The 19,656-nt window shown below is 37.2% G+C and overlaps 1 pseudogene; it reads left to right on the top strand.

The window, feature by feature from the left end:
- The first annotated feature begins 879 nt into the window (after nucleotides 1–879).
- Nucleotides 880–11,865, top strand: LOC113928476 (annotated as a pseudogene).
- Nucleotides 11,866–19,656: the final 7,791 nt, after the last annotated feature.

The following is a 19,656-nucleotide window of genomic DNA, read 5'->3' as shown; positions in this document are numbered from 1 at the left end:
GCTGTATTAGTTTGCTAGGGCCACCATAACAAAAGGCTATAAATTGTCTGGCTTAAATAACAGAAATTTATTTTCTCACAGTTCTGGAGGCTGGAAATCCAAGATCAAGGTGTTGGTAGGTTTGGTTTCTTCTGGGGCTTCTCTCTTTAGCTTACAGAGGACCTCTTTCTCACTGTGTTCTCGCATGGTCATCCCTCTGTGTAAATTTCTTTTTCCAATAAGGACAACAGTCGCAGTGGATTAGGGCCCACCCTAACACCCTCATTTAACCATATCTCTTTAAAGGCCCTGTCTCTAAATAGAGTCACATTCTAAGGTACTAGGGGAAGCCTTCAACATATGAATTTGGTAGGGGGAGACATAGTCCCCCAGACACTCAGTCCATAACAACTGCCAACCTTGGGGTTTGGGAAGGCCATGTGCATTCCCCAGGCTTCACCAGCTCAGAAGCAAGTAGAGCTTGCCTATTAAACAATAAGCTCTGATGCAGGGACAACTCCTAAGAAGCCAAGCTTAAAATTAAAATCACACTTATCTCTGGCAGTCTGGAAGACTGTGTGCAGTTCTTCCTCAGGAAATAGCAGAGAGGAATCATCAGGGATCCTGGTCCCTGATGAACATTAGCAAACAAGGTAAACTCCCTGAGCTATGATAGCAGCCTCCAAGCAGCAATACATCCAGTGGCATAAGGGTAAAAATCTAACTGGCTGAGGGGGCTTGAACACAACCTCTGACCTAGGAATGACCTCTGGGTACCCAAGATAAGAGATAAAACAAAGGGAAAATACCTGAGTAGGGACAACAGAGGCTCCACAGTGGAGAAAATAGACTTCACAGAATGAGTTCAGCCAAGTTATTAAATGAACTTTCAGCTGCAAGATGAACAAGTTCTGGGGATCAATGGATAGCATGGTGAGTGTAGTAAATAATACTGTCCTGTATACTTGAAATTTGCTAAGAGAGTAGATCTTAAGTGTTCTCACCATATTCATACATACAATGGTAACTATGTGAGGTGAATGAAGGTATCAATTAGCTTGATTGTGGTAATCACTTCACAGTATATTCATATAGCAAATCACAATGTACATCTTAAATATACACAATTTTTATTTGTCAATTATACCTCGATAAAACTGGAAAACAAAACAAAACAAAAACATGTACACACAGTTTTTCATAGCTATTCATAGCAGCTTTATTTTTACAGGCCCAAAAGTGATAACAACCCAAATTCTTACCAACTAATGAAAAGATGAACAGAATATACTGGATCTTTACAATGGAATATTATGTGGCAATAAAAAGTAATGAAGTCTTGATTCATGCTACAATATGAATGGATCTTGAAAACATGCTAGGTGAAAGAAGCCAGTTGTAAAAGACCACAGGTTATGTAATATAACTTATATGAATTATCCAGAAAAGTCAAATCTATAGAGATAGAAAGATTATTGATTACTAGAGGCTGAAAGGAGGAGGGAATGTGGAGTTACTGCTAATGAGCATAGGGTTTGTTTTGGAAGCAAAAAAATGTGCTAAATTTATATTCTGGTGATGTTTGTACAGTGCTGTGTATATACTAAAATACATTGAATCATACACTTTAAATGATTTATATCTCAATGCTATTGTTAAAAACATGAATTATAAAATAGCGCAATGAATACTCTGGTTTCTCTTCAGATCGCATAAATCTTTCACCTTTTAAAATAGCGCAATGTTTCTATATTAGAGTGTACCTCAAGATTTCAGCTCCCTTTAAAACCTCCTTATATATTTGGCCTTCCCTTTAAAGATAAGAATATCTTAGCTTTATTTCAAATATTATACTAAAATACCCCTTCTAGCACAATAAATGTGTTTCTTATGTTTGAAAGCTGCCATTTTCACTCTCTCAAGTAGAAATAATTCTGAAAGAGTTGAATGTTTTAACATCATAATCAGAATGCTGATTATTATTGAACTGACTGTTAAGCAAGCTTGCCCAATATAGTAAGATTATTGAGTCTATTCATATTGCAATCTATTGCTAAGGTTGTATGTAGGTTTGGTTAAATAGTGGCAAAAAAAATCTCCATATTTGTTGCCCAATCAGTAAGTTATGTAATCTTCAGACTGGCTTCAGTATTTTGATTCCTTTTTGTATTTAGTCAAATGAGCACCTTATTTTTCACCATGTTCATATTAGAAGCCTGCCATTCTGTGAGTATTTGCTTCCTGCATTTCCATGACTGAAGGCTTAAAAATGAATTTAACCTTGAAAACAGCCATTAGAATTAAGTGAACAAGTTCAGTCCAACAAACAAGATGTACAAACCATTAAATTTCCAAAATCAGGGTGATGTTGACCAGATATTTGTTCTGCTTCCTACTAAGTTAACTACCAATGTTCCCTGTTTAAAACCCAGGACAAATAATGTTTTTAATCATAAGATATACCCTGGCCCTGAGATCATTTTGCACATATAAAACTTAGCTTTATTAACTATTAGCAAGAAGCCTCCCCTACCATGACTCAATTCATCTTAATGAATAAAGTCAGTCAGAATCCAGACAACTCAGAAAAATTACATATAAAGAAAAGATTTATGTTGCTACCAAGACTAATGAATGATTTAGATGTTATAGTCTTTCTGTGGGAAATGGATAAAATACAAAAAGCAAACAAAAATGACCAGGAACTAGTAATGAGCCTGCTAGTATGTAAAGTCATGCCAGTATTATCTAAATGGATATACAAGCAAAGAAAAGGAATAAAAATTATTCAGAAAATAAAGTGCTGATGCTGAGGGAAGAGATGTGAGTAGATGATAAATTAAAAGGGATCTATGTTCCTATCTTTCTCAGATGTAATTTGTGAATCCCAGAAAAAGGACAGTGTACTTATTTGATGTTCTTGTCTCACAGATCTTAAAATATCTCTGTGATAGAAACAGAGTGATCTTCTGTAAGGGTTTGGACAAATTAATTCAATACATAGATATGGCCATTCCTTGGTTAAACTATGAAGGACTTGTAATTTATGTTTGCTTTCCTTCTTCCTTCTCATTTTTGCCTTCTGTTGCAACCTTCCCCTTACTCCAAGGGGAGGCTTGTCCTGAAGAACCCCTGATATGCTCTTACCACAACCAAAAGTATAGCTTCACCTTCATCAAGATGTACATTTATTCCTATAGAACCTGATAATGTCTGGAAGTTGGAAGTGATTTTTGGGTCCAAGGTGAAAGAATAAACCTAAAAGATCCAACATTTGAAAAGAGTAAATTTGTGCATGAGAAATAGTGAATATCTAATGATTTACACACCAATAATTGAAATGGGAGTGAGGGTTTAAAATTATCTTGGAGGAAGAAGGTCTGCTTTTACCCTAAGACAGCACTCTGGAAGAGATGTAAACTCTGTGAAGTTAGGCTTTGAGCATCTCTTTCCATTTAGTTCCTTTATGTTAAAATAAAGAAGGTATTTTAGAAATATTGTCCTTTGGGTTTTCATACTTTTTTCTATGGACAGACCTAGAATTTGCAGTTTGTTCCTTAGGGATCATTTTGGATGCTGAGAAATAGAGAGACCAAATAGGTGGAGCTCCAAGAAGACCACTTGCATTCAGGAACTTTGATCCATCTAAAGAATGTATTTAATATATTCACAACCCTAATAGGATTTAATTTGAACAAAAAGTTGATAGATGTTCCTGCCATAAAACTTGAATCTAAATATTTTTCTTTTATTGTTATGTTAATTACCATACATTACATCATTAGTTTTTTTTTTTTTTTTTTTTTTAAAGATTTTTTATTTATTTATTCATGAGAGACAGGGAGAGAGAGAGAGAGAAGCAGAGGGAGAAACAGACTCCCCACCGAGCAGGGAGCCCGATGCGGGACTCGATCCCAGGACCCCGGGATCATGACCTGAGCCGAAGGCAGACGCTTAACCATCTGAGCCACCCAGGCGCCCCCATTAGTTTTTGATGTAGTGTTCCATGACTCATTGTTTGCGTATAATAGCTAGTGCTCCATTCAATACGTGCCCTCTTTAATACCCATCACCAGGCTAACCCATCCCCCAACCCCTCCCCTCTAGAACCCTCAGTTTGTGTCTCAGAGTCCATAGTCTCTCATGGTTCGTCTCCCCTTCCGATTTCCCCCCTTCATTTTTCCCTTCCTACTATCTTCTTCCTCTTTTTTCTTTTGTTTAACATATAATGTATTATTTGTTTCCGAGGTACAGGTCTGTGATTCAACAGTCTTGCACAATTCACAGCGCTCACCATAGCACATGCCCTCCCCAATGTCTATTACCCGTGCACCCCATCCCTCCCACCCCCCACCAATCTGAGTCTTCTTTTGTCACAGAATTTCTACATTCTAAATTTGACTAATAGTATCCTTAGAAATATTCTAGATTTAGAGTCAAATTTAGAATGTAGAAATTCTGTGAAAAAGAAGACTCAGATTATTAAACAGATATATGGCATAAAAAAGGGAAAGGTGAGATATTAGAGATTTAAAAAGACTTAAAGAGATATTTCAATAAAGTGCAATGTATGCATCTCATTTGGACCCTAATTTGAGTAATCCAATAAACCTCTCTTTGAGAGATGGAAAATTGCAGAGACTGAACACTATAAAACATTAAGGACTTATTGTTGATCTTTTTAAAGTTCTGATAATGGTATTTTCACTTTGTTTAAAAGAAGTCATTTCCAGTTAAATATTCATACTAAAGTATTTTTGTTTAAATAATATGATGTTTAGTTTTTTATTTAAAATACTTGAGTAAAAACCTCCAAGGGAAGAAAGAAATAAGAATGGTGGAATAGTAACAATCACCGAAGTCAGATCGTGGTACATGGGTGTTCATTATGTTGTTCTGTTGACTTTGCGTATCTCTGCAATTTGCCGTAATGAATAATAATCAAAGTAACACCATGCAAGAAACAGATTCAGGGATTGAAATATAGTCTTCATTCACAGAAAAAAGTATATTAGTTTTGTTACTCCAATTCTTTGGTTTTAGAGATCTGCAAAAAACAACCACTGTAGAATTCAAATATATGTTCTAAAAAACTTTGCTTCTTTTTCCTGTAATTTAAGTTATTTTTGACTATAAATTTGAAAGCATTTCTATTACAGCTTTTTCTGAATTTACTATTTGAACTACTTGTAGTACTACTTACTATTTCAATTTACTTTAGTTTGTAAATAAGAATAATGTGGTATTGTGTAAAATAAGGTAGCTCTTTTATTTAAACCCACAATTGATTTTTTTTAAAGAATAAAAAGGGGTGACAATATTGCACTTTATCTGAACACTTTGCTCCTACCTTTTTGTACTCTGAGATGTGGCTACCTTCAAAGACCACTCTGTCCTCACATAAGACTCACTACCACCATTTCTCAGTGACTTAGTTAGAACCCATCTCCATCTTTCTTCATACCTGCCTCTATAAAACTGCAGGCCCTCCCTCCACCTTTCCTTAGATGTTTCTCACTAATGGACATTATCCCTATTGCAATAACCTGAATAAACTCATTTCCTTAATTGTCCCATGCATTTTGTCTTTCACAAGTTCTCCACTTGTTTGATCTCCGTTATCCTGGACTCTCTAGCTGTTTTCACGTCAGTTCTGGTTATTAACTGACACAAGAAAGGATGGAAAGCAAGCCCCTTTTGTGAACCTATCAACAGCAATAGCATAAAAAGTGTCCAGGTCCTTCCCCTTTTCCCCAGACCCTCACACTGCTGATATATAATAGATTAGATTTGTTTAAACAAACTGAGCCAACAGTATGAAACACTTCTACTCAGAGATGAAGGATTGTTTTCTCTGATTTAAAGCAAATTTATTGGAACATGGTGCAAATTTCGAAGACCTTTTCTTTTATGGTATCTGAGCTTTAATTTCAAAGTGGTTCTTGTTTTGATGGGCAAAAGTTGACCCATAAGCAGGGTTCTAAAGCCATGCTAATCCCTTTCAGCTGACTAATGGAGCTTTCACAAAGTTCCTAAAGAAGCAAGATTTAGAAATAACTTACATTGTCCATATTTACCTGACCTCTTTTCCTATGAAAGTTAATTCTGTTTTTCCTCTCTTCAGTAGCCCCCAAAGCTCAAAATTTCATTTGTTGAGTGATTTGAGAAAGGTTTCTGTTGATATGGCAGGACTGACTTTACTGGGATTATTTATGATTCTAGGTGCATTCCTACATTATTGGAATGATACGAACTTGTATGTATGAATATGTTTCATTTTAAAGTAGCAATCAGCTATATACATAAGCTTTTGCTTCTATGTACCATGCACACATTTAAATCTTTCATTTCCATGAGATGAAATGTTATGCGTTTGTCCTAGATTTTCATTACTAAATTTTGTTCATTTGCATGGCTACACAGATTAACTTCAGACATCTAAATGCAACTTTTTTGGACAAATCTTTTAGATTTGCAACAATGTATAAGGGAGAGGCATTTTGGTTCTTTTTTTCTCATCAACCTAAGTATAGAACTGGTTAGCATCCTCTCACCTTAGGTCCTCACTGTTGTAGCTGAGGCTAAACTGATCTAATTCTTCCCTCCTTCCTTCCTTTCTTTCCTTCCTTCCTTCTTCTTCTTCTTCTTTTTTTTTTTTTTTTTAAAGTATCAGCGACTTCTAGATTGTGCTCAGGGAATTTCTTAAATGGCACTGTTTTGGACATGACATTTTCCTTCTTGGGAAGATCCTCCCTGAAGACGCAGACCTTAAGAAAGAGCTATGCCTTTGATGACCACAGCCAGTTTATCTCAGTCTGACCAGAACTATGGCCAATTTTGTTCCAATTTGGACTTTATTCATACCTTTTTTCCCTCCCTCTGTAATTATCAGTCCTTGCTGATGAGCCACAATATCTGATAGTGCATGGAAACCACCAGTTTTGCTAACCACAGTCAATACCACACTTTGTATTTCTAGCCCAGATTTACCACCACCCTGCATTTCTTTTCTGATCTAATTTGAACCCAGTGGTACACCCTCACTGGCAGGCTTATCCCTCACTCCTGGACTCTTGTCAAGTGACAGAGAAGTTTACCTGATGTATCTTGCACCTGAACTTTTCTCTGCTTCGTTTGGATTTCCTTCTGTGGCTCTATACCCAGAAGCTTCACACTTCTGGGTCTTGTGCCTTATTTCTGGATTTTTAAGAGGCATCTACCATGTTAACAATTCTATCCTCCACACGTTTATGTTTCATTAATTTTTACATTTATCATCTCTAACTAAGATGGCAATTTCACCAGTTAGGAACTCTGACAGGTTCCTGAATATGAACTTAGCCCACTAATGCCTCCGTAGGGTATTTCTTAGAAAAGTGATAGAAGGAAGTCTAGATTGCCATCACGTATAAATTAATGTGCAGCAAGTCTCATACATGAGTCTCATACTAAGGTTCTCAACAACTGTGTGTTCTTGTTCACAAAATGTTAAAGGATAATAGCAGCTAACAATTATACAGAATTTGCTAAGTATTAGGGCACTACATGCTTTGCTGTATTTGGCTTTAACAGCCCTGTGATCTGGACATTATTATCTTTATTTGACACATGAGGAAACTAAGAATTAATTAGTTAAGTAACCTGCCCTTGGCAACTCAGAAGGGATGAAACTCAAATTTGGAATCTGATTGATCTTAAGTCCACATACCTTAATGCCACACTGCTTTAAAAGAAGATAACAAGGATGAACATTTCATCTTGTTCATGTATGAATCTGTAGTCAGTGTCTAGCATGATGCCTAGCTTAAGAAGTTACCAAATGACTAAAAATTAATTGTGTTGCCATTGAACTAGCTTAAAAAGCCTTCTAATTACTGTGGGTAACTCATCTTTGCAATAATCATTGAAACTACAGCTTCTCACTCTAATCATTACCTTAGAATATGCTTTGGTCTTTAGATTGTAAGTACTGTGACCTAATGTACCTATGGTAGAATTTGATGCAATGTGTTTCTTTGTTACCGGCAATACTAGAGCATGAACTACCCATATACTGCTACATACCTAACAAATTCTATCTCTCCAAAATGTGTTGGCTATTTCCTCCAGCACCAGCATATTGGAGGATTACTCTAGCCTTGTTCAGTGTCAGTTCTGTTTCTCTACATCAGACAGGTCTACTGTCCAGTTGGATCCATGCAATTTTACAATCCTAGCTCTATACCCTGGGCTCTGCCTATGTAATGTCAACAACTCTGTGGCTTCCCACTGTCACCCAGAGCTTCAGACCCAGTGCCACTCCCACAGACTCTCCCATACCACTTGATTAGCCTTTAACATCTAGCTCTGACTGGGACTGCCATCTCCTTTGGATCATCTGAGGTTTGTACTGCCATTCCTACATCAATGAACTTGTACCCCAATAACCTAACAACCCTCTCTCTGGGTTTTCATCCCCTGTGTCTTCTCTTTGTTCTGCACTCTTAAGGCTTATATCCATTCTAACAGCATTTAGTTATTTCGGTGATGAGGTAAGGCAAAAATATCCAAATAAGTGAAATGTGAATTCCATGGATAGATTATGTTGGGCACGAATATCAGTTCAGTTATAGCCGAAGTGCCTAGCACAGAGCTTGACTCATATTAATCATTCAAGAAAATTTGAAGAGTAAATGAATGAATGCAGAATTCTTATCCAATAAAGCCTATCCATCTTATATGCAGAGGGGGATCACAGTCCCATGCAATCAGAAGTGGCCCACTTTGGTGTTATTTCTATGTGTTACGCAGGCAAAATTTTTCTGAGTGTTTAAAATATGTTCTGTCTCTTTTACTTGTTGATATCTGAAATGTTCTTGACCTAAAAATCAGAGTTGCTTGTAAATCCATGATATCGTATTATCTCCTGGGGGCAGATATTTCTTTGCTGTGAAAGACAAAACATAAGAGGCCTAGGTGCCTGGCAGGAAAGGGTAAGGTAACTAATGCAGAGATGAATAGCTAGGAGAAATCAAAACAGATTTTGCTTACTTCTCAATTCTGCCAGTGATTGGGGTAGGCAAAATTTTCCCTCCTGTCCTTGCAGCATTTTGGGGCATTTTTGACAGAATGATAAATGCCAAGAACTTTTAATGTAGGGTTAGGAGATGGCAATATAAGGCAGGGGCTAACGGAGGAATGAAACCATAGGGTCCAGTGAACTCCTCTCATTTAAGTCATGTGGTTCTTAATGAAGGTCAGTTTCCAGAAAAAGCATATATCTAATTAAGTTATGCACAAACACTCTTTCTGAAGAACATTATGTTAATCAATTTTCCTTTTTATCTCCATTATACCAGGGCTTTCTTTTTCTTTATCATTTATTTTACTTTTAAAACAATCATTTGTGATTCAAACAGTTTTATTATGACTCCTGATAGCCTTTGCATGGAATTTAGTATATTTATTATTTCTTATTACTATTGCTATGCAGGTCAAATTATTAATTTTAGAATCATCATGTAGCTTTAGAATATTTTGTAACTTGCCTCTCCTAGGGAAATTTTATCTGATGTGTTCTTTATGAAATCAGATAATAAGGCCTAATCCTTTTTGAATTTTTATATCTGTTAGCATTTCTACAGACTCTATTCATTGTTTTACATAAAATGAATGGAGAATATTTAAAAGTGTAACATATTCTTGGGAAATTTTTGATTTTATTATGAATATCCAAAGTTCTGGGCAAGAGAAAAAAATGTCTTTGAGATGTAGACTTTATTTGACAGATTAATGAAGCTCCCTCAATCCCAAATAATATAACGAAAAAGGACATACACCTAGACATATTTCTGGTAAAATTATTATGTTTCTCCATTTAAAAAAGAAAATATCACAAGCCTTTATTTAGAAAAAATTTATAGATGTGAAAAGTCAAAATAGCTGAAAGCTAGTATAAAGGGTGAAATAACATCTATACATAACAGAGAGGAGGTGATTGGGATGAGCAATCCTGAAGTCACCCAAAATTTCAGTTCCCTATCATGATGAAAGAAAGATATTGTTGGATGAGCAAAGAATTAGGGGGAGTATTAGCCACTTACCCTTCCAGATAAAATAATCACAACAGGGTTCTGACTGAACAACTGATTAAGCAAAACCAAGATCTCTAGAAAAAGCAATGCATACACATAGTTAACCCTAAAAACATATTGTTAGAGTGACTGAGAGTTTGCAATATAAATCCTAAATAAGTATTCCTGAAGTAGAAGTGAAACCGAGACAGGGCATTTGGGGAAATGTACTGACTGACTGCATCATAACCTGCTACACTGAACATATATCCTGTGGGTTAGGAGGCATGGTGGTGAGGGTGGGAGGTGAGCTGTAGTAGGGGAAATAAACGATTCCCAAGGCACATCTTTGGAGTAGGGAAGCAGTGAAGGAATAGAACATGTTGCTGAGAAGCAAATAGAGCGTATCTTGGTAATCTTTGTCTCCAGTGTGCAGGAAGTGTTTTAGCATTTTTTTTGGAGAGCAGGTCTGTTGCCAACAGATTCTCTCAGCTTTTGTTTACCTGAAAATGTTTTTAATTTACATTTATTTTGGAAGAAAAGCTTAGTAGATATAGACTCCTAATTTTCCCCAGCATATTACTGTACTATATAAAAATTGAGAAAGTTACATAGTTTGTGAAATTTGGTAATAATTGAGGAAATGGCTTCTGCTGTCTTTTTTCCTCAGGACTGATTGACATGGCCTGCTTTGTATGGTAAAGTATCACTTACTTGTAACAAAACTACACAGCAGAGAAGGACCTGCCCTAGCAACGACAGAGTGTGTGTGTTTTGTGTATGTTTTGTGTGTGTGTGTGCTTATAGTCCTAATTAAGATCATGAGCCCAGTTTACACTTTGCCAATAATGTAAGAAATAGAAATGAGATAAATGGGATAAAATTTCCAATTGATATCAATGATTTTTTTCTTTTCTTTTTTTTGAAGTAGGCTCCATGCTCAGCGTGGAGCCCAACTTGGGGCTTGAACTCATAACCGTGAGATCAAGACCTGAGCCGAGTTCGAGTCGGAGGTTTAACTGACTGAGCCACCTAGATACCCCTATTTCAATGATTTTTAATAGCACTTCTGCTATTCAGGTGGGGCCAAATCATGCAGTGCTTTGCAGGACATCATAAAGATGGAATTTTGTCTACTTGAAAGGAGACACCATTAAGGAGTTTTAAGTTGGGAGTGACATGATCTGATTGATTTTATAACAAAATCACTAGGAAAGGAGAACAAATTGGAGAAGGACAGTAGATGCAGTAAAATCAGTTTGGGGGCCTTTGCAGTAGTCAATGCCAGTTTTGTAGGTTAGACTGCATTAGTAGCAGTGACATGGAGATATATTTTGGAGAAGCAAATATATAGCCCTGACGGGAGGTATCTGGCCAGTGGAGCCAGAGACGGGATCATCAGTATTTTTGATATTGCAACTGGAAAACTCCTGCACACGCTGGAAGGCCACGCTATGCCCATGCGCTCCCTGCCCTTCTCCCCGGATTCCCAGCTCCTTGTCACTGCTTCAAATGATGGCTACATCAAGATCTATGACGTACAACACGCCAGTCTGGCCGGCACGCTGAGTGGCCACGCACCGTGGGTGCTGAACGTTGCCTTTTGTCCCGACGACACTCACTTCGTTTCCAGTTCATCCGACAAAAGTGTGAAAGAACGTGTGTCCACACCGTCTTCGACCACCAGGATCAGGTCTGGGGAGTAAAATACAATGGAAATGGCTCAAAAATTGTGTCCGTGGGCGATGACCAGGAAATTCACGTCTATGATTGCCCCGTGTAAACACCAGAGTCTCGCAGGCTGGTGTGTAGATCACGGCATTCCTTGCCTTTCTAGCATTTATTGGAGCAGAAACAAATTTTGTAGATACAGGATCAACCTTTTCATGTTCTGTTATTGGAAATGCTGTTCATACTTGAACATAAAGTGTTTATAACACCAAAAAAATGATTTTTTTCTTTTCTTTTTTTAAAGTAGGCTCCATGTTCTGTTATTGGAAATGCTGTTCATACTTGAACATAAAGTGTTTATAACACACACACACACACACAAAAGATTTTTTTCTTTTCTTTTTTTTAAAGTAGGCTCTATGCCCAGTGTGGAGCCCAACTTGGGGCTTGAACTCATGACCGTGAGATCAAGAACTAAGAGGACTTGTTCTAGAAATGGTTGTGAGGAGTGAGGGAAAGAAAGGAGTTAAGAATGATTCTCAGGTTTCTAGCTCTAGGAACTGTGAATTGTGGTGGCATTTATCGAGAGGGGAAGGAATAGAAGACCAGTTGGGGAGAAATACATTTTCAAAGAATTAAGTAGGTTGTTACATAGATATGATGGTTGATTTTATGTTTCAACTTGACAGAATTTTGTGTCAACTCGACTGGGCTAAGAGATGGCAGATAGCTGGTAAAATTATTTCTGGGTGTGTCCAGGAGAGACTAGCATTTGAATCTATATACCAAGTAAAGAAGATTGTCCTCACCAATGCAGGTGGGCATCATCCAGTCCACTGGGAAACTGAGTAGAACAAAAATGTGGAGGAAGGGCAAATTGTTGATCTGTTTGAGCGGGGACACCCATCCTCTCCTGCCCGAGGGCAGGGGCACTCCTGGTTATTGTGCCTTTGACCTTGTACCAGCACTTACATCACAGGCCTCCTAGTTCTCAGGCCTTTGGACTCGGACCGAGGCTTACACTTCTGGCTCCCCTGGTTCTCAGGCCTTTGGGTTTGTATTGGAACTACACCACCAGCATTCTTGGACTTTCAGCTTTCAGATGGCAGATGGTGGAACTCCTTAGCCTCCATAATAGTGTGAGCCAATTCCTCATAATAAGCGTCCTTCTATATATCTATGTATATCCTAATGGTTCTGTTTCCCTGGAGAACGCTAATACAGTAGGCAAGTGGATATTCAAGTCTGGAACTGAGAAATCATGCCTACATTGAATTAAAATTTGGAAATGATCAGTATGTAAATGGTACTTAAGGCCACAAACTGGATGAGATAGCCTCAGAGTCAATTCTAGAGAAAAGAAAAGGACTCAGAAGGAGACTTGATGATATTACTCAAATCAATATCTTAGCTTTCTTTTCAGTTTTATTGATATTATTATGTCTGTAAGATGCTATTTTAATTATACTAGCTCTACAATAAGTCTTTATACCTGTGAAAAGAAGTCATTGCTTGTTACTTTTTAAAATTTTTTTGCTTTTCATCTATATTTTCTTACATATAAAGTTATGTATCACTTTACAAAGTCAAAAACTTCCTCTTGATATGTAACACTAGTTATAATTTTGTGAATGTTATAAAAAGGATATAAAAGTATAAAAAGAAATAACATAAAAAAGAAATAACATTGATATTTTGTTTGATATTACTGATTTAATTTTTGAGCTAGACAAGGTATTAGAGCTTGTCCAGCGTATCAAGATGAGGATACTTACGGAGCATAGGATTGGGTGAATGATCAAGAAATGGCCCAGAGAGATACGGTTCTGGTGAAGGGGAGGAAGGACAGGGTCACATGAGTTGGTAGCCACTGGCTAGGTATCCTGCCCCATCTCCAGATAGTTCCAAAGCATTGGAACCATTAAAGGAAAAGCCCATAATTTACATTCAAAGTATGTGGAACTAGATTAAATTTGGACCATGTGACTATTTCTGAGAACAGGTTTTAATTTTTACTCTTACCTTTTAAAAGCACCAAAAGTCATCTTATCTCAGTGGATTAGAAAATATTCAAGCTCTGCTCTGAGGAAGGAGCCCTCCTTTTCCCACCTCATCTCTCCCAACTTGAAATTTGAAGTGTGGTGTTCAAAAAGCCTGGAGCTACTTACAATCTGCAAGTTCTTCTTGCTCCCCTGTCCGTGCCTTTGTGCTTGCGGCTCTCTCTGCCTGCTTTACTCTATTGCCATCTCTTTTTGTCTGACTAATACCTACTCATTTCTGAAAACCCAGCTCAGAAATCTCCCTCCTTAGGAAGCTCCTAAGCCTCTTTCTGTTCAAGTGCCTTTTTTTGTGTGCTTCCCAACTGTCCCATACTTATCTCTCTCACAGCAAGTATGATAATGTGTTGTAATGCCTGGGTACTTCCTTGTGCCCTTCACTAGAGTATGACTTCTTGGAAACTCGAGGAGGGTCTCTTTCATCTCTGCATCCCCAGCACCTAGACAATGCTCAGCATAGATCAGACATCCAATAAATATTTGTTGAATCAATACACAGCCAATCTAACTTCTTTTTTTTGTTTTGTTTTGTTTTAAAGATTTTATTTCTTTATTTGACAGAGAGAGACACAGCAAGAGAGGGAACACAATCATGGGGCGGTGGGAGAGGGAGAAGCAGGCTTCCCGCTGAGCAGGGAGCCTGATGCAGGGCTCGATCCCAGGGGCCTCGATCCCAGGACCCTGGGATCATGATCTGAGCCAAAGGCAGATGCTTAAAGACTGAGCCACCCAGGCACCCCATAGCCAATCTAACTTCTTAATAAGAATTTTACTTACATGAAGAAAGAGTTAAAGCACTCTCCAAATTTCACACTTTAATAGGACCTGTAACTCTGAAATATAAAAAAAAAAAAAGATTATAAGTGTAAGGGTTGAATACATTAGCTTGAAATTCATTTTCTCCTAACATTGATTGGAACCATTTCTAAGAGAAATAGATGTCAGAAGCTTATGGAGTGTGAACAGAACAGCCATTTAAAACCTAATCATTTCCGCCCCCCACCTCCAGGTTCTGAAGCTGATAATAGATTTTAGAACCAGGGGGCTTGGTGTGGTGGAGAGAGTGCCATGCTCTTCAGGTAGAGGTGGCTCGAAAATGTGGCCCTTGGGACACACTCCTTGCAAAAAAAGACATCTCTTTCACAATCTGGAAAAGATGTTCCTGACAGTCAGTAGATGCCAAAGGTATGAAAAAGAGCCTCCGAGCACAGAGAAAATAAATGATTTGTTCCACTGCTATATCTAGTGTTCTCGGGAACTTGAAATTTGAATTTTGTCTAAATATAAAACACATGGCAAAGCAGGTCTTCTTAGTTTTGTTCCTCTGGCATTTTGTCAGGTTTTGCTGGAAGAGAGCATCTCCTATTATGTAATAGAATTTCTCCTAATGGAGCCTGGTACAAAGATGAAACCATATTTTAGTATACTGAAGAAGAATAGGAAAAATATTTTTTTAACTCAGAAAAACTAATACATTGCTCCAAGTTCTAAGTTCATAGAATAATAGAGTATCAAGCCTTGAAAGCAATTTCAGTATTTCTTAATTCAACTTCTTGATTTCACGAATGAGGAAACATACTAAGGATAGTGAAGTAACTGCATCAAAGTCCCAAAAACTGTGGTATTCTAAGGGCATCAGACATGTAATCAAATAATATAAAACATGATAATATACATGATATAATTGAAAATAAATCAATGTTAGTTACCAGCACTATACTTTTATTTTGTAGCGGAAAGATCTCCTTATCTGTGATGGCAGTCATCAAAATGTCTTTACTTATCAATGATAAATATTTTGGCACATGTATACATGGAAAGCAGGGTTGTGTTGAATTGCATGTTCAATCTCTTGACAAGTAGATAAAGGCAGTGAGTTAGAAAATGGGGAAAATATCCAGATCACCATCTTGTAAGTTCCAAGTATCACTAAGTCACCATTTAACCCCTACCTTTGGGATGGATGATACTGGAAACAGTATTAGAGAGGTGCCTGGGTGGCTCAGTCGGTTAAGCGTCTGCCTTCCCCTCAGGTCATGATCCCAGGATCCTGGGATCGAGCCCTGCCATCAGGCTCCCTGCTCAGCAGGAAGCCTGCTTCTCCCTCTCCCACTCCCCCTGCTTGTGTTCCCTCTCTCACTATATCTCTCTCTGTTAAATAAATAAATAAAATCTTAAAAAAAAAAAGAAAGAAAACAGTATTAGAGAGTGAAACTCTTATTATATTTCCACAATTACTGGAGCAAATATCATAACCCTGACAATCAGGAAATCCTCCATATACTCACCATGTATCTAAAGCCATTTCTTCTTAAAGACAATCATATAATTTCTACACAAAAGCAAAATAATATTAATGAATAATGATGATGAAATGTTATTTCTTATAAAATTCTTCCACATAATTACTCTTTTGATCCTCATAAAAATCCAGAATAGTACTTATATTTCCTTCATTTTTACATGTGGAATCCTAAGGCTGATAGGTTAAATGACTTGCCTGAAGAGTTGATGAGGGCTGACGTCATGAGCCATGGAGACAGGGGCAGATGGGCTAACTAATACTTCCCCGGGGGAAAGAATAGGGAGCCTTCGATTCCAGATAAGGACCAATGTTTGGCAACATTGGCTACTAACTCTGCTACAATGGATTTTTTAAAAGGAGGACTGAACTTTTGTATTTAAATAGGGAGCCTATTATATACCTGATAATCTCCTAGGTTATTGCATTAATTTCCACAATGAACCTTCCCTATGATTAAAGCAAACTGGTGTGATTTCAACAAGAGTTCTTGGCTTAAAGAGCCATGAACTGAACAACTTGGTTCCATAGAGGTTTAAGTAGAAAATTAGTTATTTGTTTTTACACACAAACACACACGCACTACATGTGTGTATGTGTATAAAGGCACATAATGACGTGGTTTTAACACAGGTTCTGAGTCAGGTAGACTGGATTCATACCCCCCCAGCTCAGCTCTTTCCTAGTTGTTGGGTCTAACCAGCTGTGTGACCTTGGAAAATCCTTGAGTCTCTGTTTCTTCATCGACAAAATAGGAGTAAATAGAATACTTGTGAGACTATAGTAAAAATTCAATGAGATAATGTTTATAAAGTGCTTAGCATATTTTTTAGCACATAATAGTTTCAATAAATATTAGCAATGGTAACATGTATATGGTATATGATTCCAAAAATAGATTTGAGGCAGTTACAAATATTCATTAAATAATAGTTTATTCACACAGACTAATAAATATATGAAGAAATTGAGGGGACAAGGAATTAGAGGATAATGAATAAGATGATGTTGATAATAAGATTGATACATAATATTTGTGACAAAATGTCCTGTGCTTTTCTTTGTGTAAGCCAGAAATACTGCTTAAAACTTCCTAGCAATTAATGCACAGAGGGAAACAAAGTTAAATTAAATTTTATCACGCCCCCAAATAAAAATAAAGCAATGCTTCAGGACAACGCTATGTTTCTCTTGACTGACCAGTTCAGTGGCTTGCTTTATTTTGTGGATGTTGGGACATTGTAAACAATGTCTTCAACATCTCCCCAATAAATACAAAAGTAAACTTTGCCTTTCTTATACATTGATGTAGACAAAGGCCTAAAACCAAAGTATACTTCAGTAAAGCAATTTCATGAGTGAGGGAGAACATGACATATACGTAACTCTTTGATGGCCTGATGTAACTCCAATGTTGGCCCTGAATTTAGGGTACCTAGATATATAAGCAAACTCAACTCAGCAAATCTTTTACAGGTAATATTTATTAAAACCAACTTTTTGAGAATATATCGCCCAGAACAGAATGAAAGTTACGCTTTCTGAGAATTATCTGGGCGTTTGATTTTTTGGGCCCAGTTATGAAAGATTCATAAATGTTAATTATTAAATGAACTGGAAGTTGGGTTGATATTTACTTATTAGGTGTCTAGTCACATGACAGGCCACCATAAATCAAATCACCTAATTTGAGAGATAACATTATTTATTTTTTTTTACTCAGACTTTCCAAAATCATAGAAGTCTTTATTAAAACAACAAATGTGATTGGGCACCTGGGTGGCTCAGTTGGTTAAGTGTCTACCTTCGGCTCAGGTCATGATCCCAGGGTCCTGGGATATAGTCCCACATCGGGCTACCCCTACTCTTCAGGGAGGCTGCTTCTCCCTCTGCCTCTGCCTGCCCCTCCCCCTGCTTGTGCTCTCCGGCATGCTCTCTCTCTCTCTGTCAAATATATAAATAAAATCTTTAAATAAATAAAACAAATGTGATAAAGAGTAAGCTCCAAGATGGAAGGAACTCTATCTTCGTTAGGGCTTGATCCCCAAAACTACAACACTCCCTGACACAGGTGGTTACAAAAGATGAATTTTATTTTTTAAATAATGAGGGAATCAATAGGTGGAACTCCTCCTCCTAGGAGGATTCTCCTCCTATGAAGGAGAATCTGAAGAGCAGGCAAATATATAGGCATCAAGACCTGAGAAGAATCTACAAATAGATGCAAAACTGAAGACACTAGCTAATACCCACAGGAAGATAATGGATTGCATTTCACCAGGCTCAATCTGCATACCTATGAACAAGAATCCTTTGCATTACTGTCAGATTTCTACAATTTAGTTGTAAAATAGCTCAAAGACTGAGCAATAGGCTGAGATCATAATGAAGTAAGTGTTAGGAAAGTCAGTAATCCTTTCAGTCTTTTTCATAATTTTTTCCTACAGTAGGCACTCCGAAGTATTTTTAATGAGCTAATCATGCATATTGATTAAATAATAACTTTAAATTGGATATATCATATAGAGAAATTTAAAAGAAATACAAAGGTATGATTTTTACCTTTCCTCACTATTCTTAGCACTGTGAATATAAATTCTTTTGGCAATTTGCCTTCAAACAGATAAGATCAAGTCCTTTTGCTTACTTGTGTAAAAATCTTCTGTGCCTGTATTGTTCTGTCTTTGCGCCTTTAGGGTCATTGTTTTTTTCTGCTACAGGTACTCTCCTTAGAGGAGTATACTTCTTATATGCTTTCTTTAACTACTAACAGTTTTTAGCTCTTTTGGTAAATTTCTGCTTACCCTTTCTTTCAAGGGAAAAAAAAGTCAGAAATACGGGTTGCGGACTTACAATTGGTTTCTGAAGTAAGGGCAGCCATTTATTTTATTTTATTTTAATTAATTAATTAATTAATTAATTAATTATGGGACTGAGCCCTTAAACCTGTGGAGTCTGATGCTTCCTCTGGTCATAAGTGTCAGAATTTAATTGATCTCTGGACACCCGGTTGGTGTTTGGAGAATTGGAGAATTGGTTGTTGATGCTGCCAACACTAGGTAAGTGATGAGCAGAGAAGGCTGTGGAAGAGCTGTAAGAGTTAGAAGAAATCCAAGAGATCACTGTGTGGTGGAAACCAAGGGAGAATCTTCTAAGAAGGAAATAAATGGTTACTAACATCAATGCTGCAAAGAAGTCAAGTAAGGAAAAGCCTGAAAAGTATGAATTGTATTTAGTACTAACTTTTTGAAAGTAATTCCAGGGAGGAGTCAGGGTAAGAATGGGGTAAGGGTGGAGGAGTTCATAAAAAGGTGCTTGAGGAAAACCAGTTGCAGTGAATTTAAAAATTATCTCAAAATGAAGAAGTGAAAAATGCATAGTGGATATAAATTTTTTGACTCTGTGTCCCAAGCAATAATTCCAAGCTGTTTATATATTTTTGTCATCCTAAGAAAGCTCAGTATTTTACTCTTGCTTTGTAGATGATGGTGACAAAATTACACAGAAAATAGCCCAAGGCAAAGAAGATGAGATAGGAGCCTAGGTCTGCAGGACTGCACATTTTCTCTATTTTTAACCACAACAGAAAAGCTGA

The sequence above is a fragment of the Zalophus californianus genome, chromosome 5 (genome assembly GCF_009762305.2).
Source record: "Zalophus californianus isolate mZalCal1 chromosome 5, mZalCal1.pri.v2, whole genome shotgun sequence".
NCBI classification, from domain to species: domain Eukaryota; kingdom Metazoa; phylum Chordata; class Mammalia; order Carnivora; family Otariidae; genus Zalophus; species Zalophus californianus.
This window is presented reverse-complemented; position numbering and strand designations above follow the sequence as displayed.